Consider the following 8,896-nt stretch of genomic DNA (forward strand, 5'->3'; position numbering starts at 1 on the left):
TTATCCTAAACGTTGTTATAATGTGGTTTTCAGAGAAGCCTTGATTTCACCACAAATCCAGGAAGAGTCAAAGCATTGCATGTACTGAATTCTGAAGTAGGTGTATACAATATATGTTTTGCTTTGAAACCCATAATCCTTGACATCTTCCTTTGTTGATTTAGTCAAACATGAATATTGGCCTTGCAGCCAAGATGCATGTACCTGTCACCCAGGAAACATTCCTTTATAGATACTAAACACTGCTAAACACACACACACACACACACACACACACACACACACACACACACACAGTGTGGTAAAGTTGGATGCTCAGCCTCAAGTGTCTGACTCTTCCACCCTACATGTTCCCACGAGGTTACAGAGACAGACAGTAATGGTTTCTAAAAGCATGATTGATGAACACAGCACACTGTGTGCTCACCTTGGAAACAGACATGGCTCCCACACACACACACACACACACACACACACACACACACACACACACACACACACACACACACACACACACACACAAGGCGCCCTCATTTTAAATGAGATTGTTAAATGGAGGTTCGTACCAATTATCATTGCAGCAGTAACTCAGCGTGAAATGATTTGCATTTGTCAAAGCAAAATGAAGTAACCCAGCAGATTCTTCATTGACTCCTCTTTAAATAGTACTCAAATGGTTGCCATAGAGCCGATGGGCTACTACAGTTCAACTCATTCTCACGAACGGGTTCGTACGATATTGTAAAAAATGTAAGCACACCAATTTGAATGATATCCTACGAAATTAGGCGACTGCCGACCGGTCACGTGATGCCGGCTACACAGCTCCGCGAGATGTCGGTTGTATTAGCGGCCGTGGCAGTTGAGTTTAGCTGACAAAAGGTTACTTTGAGCCGGGTACATGGCACCGCCAGATGACGGTCATTTCGGAGAATACTACAGTTGAGTTTAGTTGACAAAAAGTGAGCATCATGCGGCGACGACAGTTAAGTTTAGTGCCATGGTGTGTATATGCAAAAATACTGGTGTTTATTTGCAAGTGGTATTGAAATCTTTTGTTTACTTCTGTGTTGAATCTTTTGTAGCAGTGTCAATATATATTATCACCTCGTTTTTTTCTGTGCAAGTGTGTGTGCAGAGAGAGAGAGAGAGTGTGTGTGTGTGTGTGTGTGTGTGTGTGTGTGTGTGTGTGTGTGTGTGTTTGTCAGCGGTTAGAGCAGATTAGGCTGGAGTGGATCTTTTATTTGACTTTGCAGAAGTGTGGGTCAAATGTATTTGGTGTTACGGTGATGTCGCCGTGTGTGTGTGTGTGTGTGTGTGTGTGTGTGTGTGTTTGTGTGTGTGTGTGTTAATTGCTGTGGGACACAGCCAACCAGAGAACACGCATATTGATCAGGATGCTAGGTGAGAGTGTTTCCTTTCATCCAGCGGCCGACAGCTCAGAGTGCCGGGCGGCCTTGTTTTGCACTTAGCTAATTGCCTCAGTGAGAAGCCAAGCTCTCATCAGCTTTACTACTGTCTACCCTTCATTGATTTTTGTTCAGCGTGTTTGGATAGAGGAGTAGACACAGTTTTCTTTTAAAAACTTGTACTAATAAATAAACATTATGTGGTATTCAGTATTCGTCGAAGAATAATGTTACAGGAAAAGTAGAGTGTGTTTGAGGTGGACATAAACACTGTAGTGTACTGTTTAGGTAATGTTCAACGTAAAAGTTGCTCTTTAAATGTAGTTAGTTGTGTGTGTGTGTGTGTGTGTGTGAGTCAGAGCTCCACTCTCTGTCAACATGCAGAGAGGACAGATAAGCTTGCGCTTACGCACTCTCAGGTACCGAAATTTGGCACAGTTTGACTTTACGTGACCCAATAGTGTGTGTGTGTGTGTGTGTGTGTGTGTGTGTGTGTGTGTGTGTGTGTGTGTCCCACAGCGCTGTGGAGTATAAGGTCTCGCTACACCACAGATGCATTCTGGGATAGGAGAAAAAAAAACGCTCTGGGTTATTTGCATTTTTTTAAACCAATCACAATCATCTTAGGCAGCGCTAAGCTCCGGATGAGGCAACGGTGGTTCTGCTAAATAGTCTCGGAAAGGAACTTTTTTTGGTGGAACATTTGCACCCCGCAAAAAAACGCCACATACAATATTAAATTAAATCAACTGTGAACACAATATAGTAACGCAAGCTATTTAAATTAGCTGGATACATGATTAAAAGTAATTTGCGCTTACCAGTGTATCTCTGTGCTGTGCTACAATTGCCTTTTAAGAACTAACTGCAGAACCAGGTGCAGAGCGTCACGAAAAAAAAAATGTGTTTATGTACACAAATCAATATGTATCAACAAATCAAAACACAGTGGCCTTACTATACCCCTCAACTTTTTCCAGCGGTCAAGGCTTTTCCAGCGATTACCTGAAAATCATTTACTTCGCCTCACATCGACTGCTCCACACCTGCGTCCCGCTCCTCCCGCAGAAGCAATGCCAGGGCCTCAGTGAGCCAAAAGCCAGCATGGAGGCATTTATCTTTGCTGTGCTCACTTCCTCTCAGCACTTCGCTGTCTTCCATCCTGTCTGCCTGATGGATCTCACAGGCTGAAAAAGCTGGCATCTGCTTCAAAAGCTGAATCAGTTCCATGGCCGCCCTGCGAGCTGACAACCTCTCTCGCTCTGGGTCTTGTTTAATCACAAATTGCTGTCGGACTGACTTTTTCAGTTGTTACGTCGCCATTCCCATCAGTCCTGCCTTTCTTTATTCACTATAAAAGAATGAATTACTTACTTGCTTTTTGGATGTTTAGGAATGGTAACATTACATTTCTGCCTTTGTTTTTATTCACTGGATTAGATCAACAAGTCCTCCAAACCATACGAAAATATGGGTCGTTTGTTCCTACCCTCTAATTCGACCCACAGGAGCGTTTTATAAAACAGCGCCCCTAGCGGTGGCGGAATTACAACCTCTTATGTAGACCAGAGAATGTCGGTCGCGGTTTGGTTTTGAACACGTCTTTAACGTTGTGAAACGGCCACATTTTGGTTATATGTTTAGCTACATAAACTACTTAGATAAGTTTAGAAAAAGATGGTGTCTTGGGTTGAAATCGTTACTTCACTTCCCGAATTGATGCACGTGACGCTGAACATAACGTTCGTAAAGTTACTTTTATTTTCAAACTGGACTCAAACCCCGCTCTCCCGGGTGAAAGTACGGTGTTTGTTTGAGCCGTTAACCACCCCAAGCTGCCTCCTTATGCGGACATTTGGCGCAGTTAGATTTCCGTCACCTTACTGCTTTGCTCCTGTCATAACTACTAAGGACACTAGAGGGCGCTGCCACCTGAAACGTAAATATAGGTCGTAATTGCTGTTTCAACAAACAGCGCCTGGGAGCGTTTTTCGGGGGAAGGACAGTCTCGATTGGACACATGATGTCCTACTGAAGCAATTTTCATTAACAGTCTTGTAACTGTACACAAAACAGTGTCAAGTCATCAATCTACTTCAAGGGAGATACACCTAATGCCAATACACACACACACACACACACACACACACACACACACACACACACACACACACACACACCCACCCTTGTTTTTAATCTTCTACTCCCATGAGACACAAGTATGTGTTTGCTACACATAGTTGCATTGTGTGGAGATGCTTATCGGCCTGCAGCCTTCAATAATGATTTCTGCTGGCCGACCCCGCTGCATAGTGGGAGCTTTCAGCAGCTGGTAACTTCAGACGGCGAGGCAGAGTGAATGTCAGAGACAACACAGTGGCAGACAGACAAGCTGTCTGGAGCCTGTGGTTATTGGACTCATTGATTGAGACAGATGCTTTGCTGAGCCGAGGGACACTCTGGCAAATGGAAGCTGAAATCCACAGACGACTCTAGGAGCTCGCAAGGTGGCTCACTTCTGTCTGATCATCAGTTCTAGTCCAGGGTGTCCAATATTCTCACCTTGCCGAGGGGACAGCTGGCATTGATTGAACATGGGACGACAATGTGATGACTGATGACCTAAGTTTCTCTGTTATTCTGGACTCGCCGTACAAACTCAAGAGGTATAAGGAGGCTTTGTCTTAACATCAACAAATGAAATATTAAGGAAACAGGGTTTTTTCCTGACTCAGAATGGCCCTTTGGGGGGTGACTACACACGGCAGTAAGCAGGATCGGTCCGCGCACAGTAAAGGCACATTCTGTGTTACCTTATTTGACAGAAATCTATGCATTTACCTTTGATTTCTGACAATTTAATAAACAAAATGTATATTAAGCTTGAGTTCATGCCTTGGTAAATTAAACCCAAATTCTGAAAAACTGGTTAAAAATATTAATATTTAAATAAATCACCGGGAGAGTCTGGTACAGTCTATTCAAGGTCATGTTCTGTTTGTTCAACAATTGCTCTTAAACACATTTAGAGAGGATTTGAATTGCTATTTTTTTTATTCTCAATTCTTATCATGTTGGTGCTGGTGATTTGTCTTTGGTGCTATCTAATACTTCCTTGGGGGGGGGGCAAAAATTCCTCTATGCAGGAACAACCCTGTGTTTTTTATTTATTGGGATTTAATCTGTTTCACAGCTATTTTAGAGAGGTTTAGTGTTAAAGTTTAACGGTTAAGATATGAAGTGAATGTACAGTAGATAGAGTCTGCAGTTTAAGCAAAAATAAATGCTGCTTGTTGTATTATGATCCAACCCAGTCTCTGAGACTGGACTGTATGATCCCCTTAGGTTTAGAACACAATGTGATTGGTTGATGTCTTTATTTGCGGTGCGAGAGCTCAGAGAAATCAACCTTGTTTTGGGAAAAAATGACATTGCTTTATTGCCTGCATAATCTGTGTGAAAGTACCCGTGACAAAGGCAATGGTTCGAAAAAATATATTGACATGCCAATTAATAGCACGAAAAAGACCGTCCCCGGTGTGTAAAGACTTTTTGCTGGCCCAGAAGGCAGAGAAAAAACACGAGACTCAGAGAGCAGTTAAAGACATTTAATATAAAGTTTAAACTCAAGGCAAGAAAGACAGGGAGGTTAGGTTGGTCAAACCAGGACTGGATATCTCCTAGGCAGGAGTTGATTAGTCCAGAAACAGGTTGAGGTGATCCAAACCGAGGCTGGGTATCTTCCTGGTCTGAAAGGGGGGTAAATGGGGTGAAGTGTGGTCTGGCTGATAGCTGAGCTGGCGCCCTCGAAGAAGCCACATGTCTAGAGACGCGGAGTGCCGTATTGCAGCAGGGGAACAGGGCCTGAGCAGCAGAGCAGAGAAACGATAAGCAACGAAGCAAACAATAACTAGACTTATGACAGAGCTTAGGAACATGCTTGTCATTAACCGTCCTGACCGGGACGGCTGTGTTATCAGCAGGTAACCTCCACATGAGCAGTGGCGCCAGCAGAATTCTGTTTCATAATACACTAGTCTCACATTGCCAGACCTTCCTCCACAGTGCTGCAAAGGAGGTTCTGGCTAGTCCATACAACATTCCGGGATGGAAGAAAAACGTGCTCTGGTTTAAAGGCTTTTCTTTAAACCAATCACAATCAAAATTCCAACAGTAAGTAGCAGAAAGTAACCGACATCCGGCCGAAAAGAGTGACATCCGGCGGATGCAATCCCGGAAGTGGAAGTGGATCGTCGTGGATATAGACTAGCGCAGGACAAAGATCATTTCATGACATTATGTGTGGGGTTTCTCCCATTTCCAACATCTGTTAAGATTTGAAAAATCTTTTAGTGTGGGCCAGGCATACCAAGAAACATAGGATAGAGTTTATGACGTGGATATATGAAGTACATACAGTAGATGGTATAAACCTACTGAGCCTCCTATCCCTCCTCGCCTCTGGAGGAATTTAAATGGCTGCAATCACACTTGTCCAAACATCATGTCTCCTTAGCCAGTGGCTTGCAGCGCAGGCTTACCTTTAACTCTCCCCATCTCTTCCCAGGAGCCTTCATATAGCCTCATCAGCCAATCAACTGGCCTCGCAGGGAGCTCTCCGGTTCTGCTCCACTTCCCTCTCTCCCATTCTGGGAGCAAGATACTATTGCCTTTCATTTTTCACCTCACTCAGGCATGATGGGGGGAAAAAAGTATAAAAGGTCTGCCGGCAGCTACAGAGAGGAGGCGATGAAGAGCAAGAGATGTCAGCTGCAAGGGACCATGCAGACTTTTTATGGGCATTTTTAATAGTGACATTTTATATGCGGACGCACCTCATATAGTCTCTATTGAGCAGTGCCTTTTAAAAAGACATCGGGGAGCCAAAGTGTTAAAGCACGAGCTGATGAAACGGGCTTCATCACTGTGGCCTCGAAGGTCTGGAAATAAAATGTTAACGGTTCTGTGATCCCTTGAAAGCACTCTTTCTGTAGATTACACTATTGTGAGTGGATGGTTACCTTACTACAGAGAGACAAGATCTCTTCATGTACACCGGAGGACCTTTGACCAGACTGCAGAATAGAAAATCTGTGTGGATAGGATAGAACACAATGCAATTCTGCAAAATAAAACAATCACATTAAACATCACATTTATTATTAATTTCACTCATTTTCATTTTAAACAAATTGTATATCCGAATACAATACCCTTTTTCTATAGGCTCAGTCTGCCACTTAAAAAAATAACAATTCCAGTGCTGGTTTCATGGTATCAGAATTTTGTATAGTCGTCATGGAAACATTAATTGGTCATAGGACAAGGGCCGGGAAAGTATGCCGAACAGGCAGCCAAGTGGCAGTACTCTGACCCAATGGAAATCACAATTGTCAGATTGACAGCACTCTAGGCGAATGGATTGGGGGGCACCAGGTGGGGGCCAATCATATTTCAGGGGGGGCGGGGCCACCCCGTGCCCCCCCTCCTAGCCCCTGGTATCTGACACATACATGACAACTGATACCAGTCTTTCACTCTCAAAAATAAGTGATTATTTTGTTTCCCAAAATGTTGGAATATTCCTTTAAACCTGGCAGTTTCACTATAAGAACAGGATTTGTTAAAGTTGCTGTGTGCAGTGACTGTAAGAAAATAAACAACTACTTCATAAGTTTACTCTTCTAACTTTGACTGTGCTAATATTGTCGTCGTCAGTCATCTCAGGCTGTGTTTTGCTCCCCTGCTGTCACTCCATTCCTGTGGTATCTGCGAGTGTGAATGCAGCCTTGACATTTCACTTCACTTTGTAGAATAATTGATTTACAGTTACAGGAACTCATTGTTCATAAATTCACTTCTCCACTCATCCTAGCTGCCGTGAAAACTCTTGCCAGGCATTGCATCACTGGGAGCAAATCTAATTTACACATGAAGAAAAATGTCAGTTGCAATTACATTCACATCACTTTGCGATGAGATCCCAAACTCATTAAATGCTCCTTCGGCTAGAAATAGCTTGTTGATTCATAAACTCCATCTCCTAATTAAACATAGACCACGCCATGATTCCCTTGTACCATCCGCCCTCCAAGACCTGCAGTGATTATCTCAGGTGGGTGGAAAATGGCATGGATACATCCAACTTGACACCTAGCTATTTTTTGTTTTCCATATTGTGTAAGGTGACTCTGGGTTTCTGTGTGGCTTTTTATTCCCCAGACCACTCGTGTAATCAGGCTGCCACTTCTGATTAGCAATCACACCGATCACAGAGCCCAGGGGTCAGGCAGATACAGCCCTGCAGGGGTAACACATCCAATCGGGATGTATGGGGCTCTCGCACAGACAGAAGAAGTCAATCCCACAATTAGATTTAAGACCCATTTACAATTAAGTTTTCAAACTTTATGCTAAATCCGAGAATGCTGCGGTTGCATTGGTCCCTGGATGTGTTCACAGTGCGAGCTGAGCGGCTGATGGATTGCTCCGTTCTGACTCATGGTGGGCGGTGTGAGAGGCTCTGATTGGATCTGATTTGATCTGTACGGTGGTGTGCAGCTAGAAGTTTTACAACAGGCACATGGATTTTCACAGCTTTACTATTTACAGATTATGTTCCCAAGAATTCATGGTGGGAATTTGTCTTTTTTAAACATTTTGACATTACCTTTACAATCCCTTTCAATATAGTCTGGATCAATGCAAGTACATTTCAAACATGACGCACGTAAAGTAAAAAAAAAAAACTGGCCATGGTCGCATTTTGGCTATATGTTTAGGCACGAAAAATACTTAGTTATGTTAGAAATAAACACTTTAGATTTTAGTAAACTTTAATACATTTTTAGTAAAACAAATCTGTCATGGGGCGGTTGGATTTATTCGTGCAATTTAAAAATATTTATTAAAAGCTTCTTTCTTACAGCATTATATGTTGATATTCATATCAAAATAATTAACTTATTGGAAAATAGGTAGTTATAAGTCCGACATTGAGCACCCCCATATAGCCAAAATGGCATGATCCTCGTCTACGTAAATTCAACTGTTAGATTGGCAGTTGAATCAGGCTCCTTTGATCGAAGTATCGAATATTCGACTATACGGGGTTCAGCCCTAGTTTACATTTATTTTCAAACGGGACTCAAACCCCACTCTACTGGGTGAAAGTCTTGTGTTTGTTTGACCCATCCACTGCCCCAAACTACCTCCTAATGTTGAAATTTGGCGCGGTTATATTTCCTTACCTTACTTCCTGCTTTGCTCCCATCATAGTCTATATGGGTGGTGATGGCGCGGTGGATATGACACATGCCTTTGGTGTGGGAGATCTGGGTTCAATTCCCACTGCGATACATCAACCAATGTGTCCCTGTGCAAGACACTTAACCCCTAGTTGCTCCAGAGGTGTGCAGCCTCTGACATATGTAGCAACTGTAAGTCGCTTTGGATAAAAGCGTCAGCTAAATGACATGTAATGTAAT

Source organism: Sander lucioperca, chromosome 18 (genome assembly GCF_008315115.2).
Source record: "Sander lucioperca isolate FBNREF2018 chromosome 18, SLUC_FBN_1.2, whole genome shotgun sequence".
Taxonomy (NCBI): Eukaryota; Metazoa; Chordata; class Actinopteri; order Perciformes; family Percidae; genus Sander; species Sander lucioperca.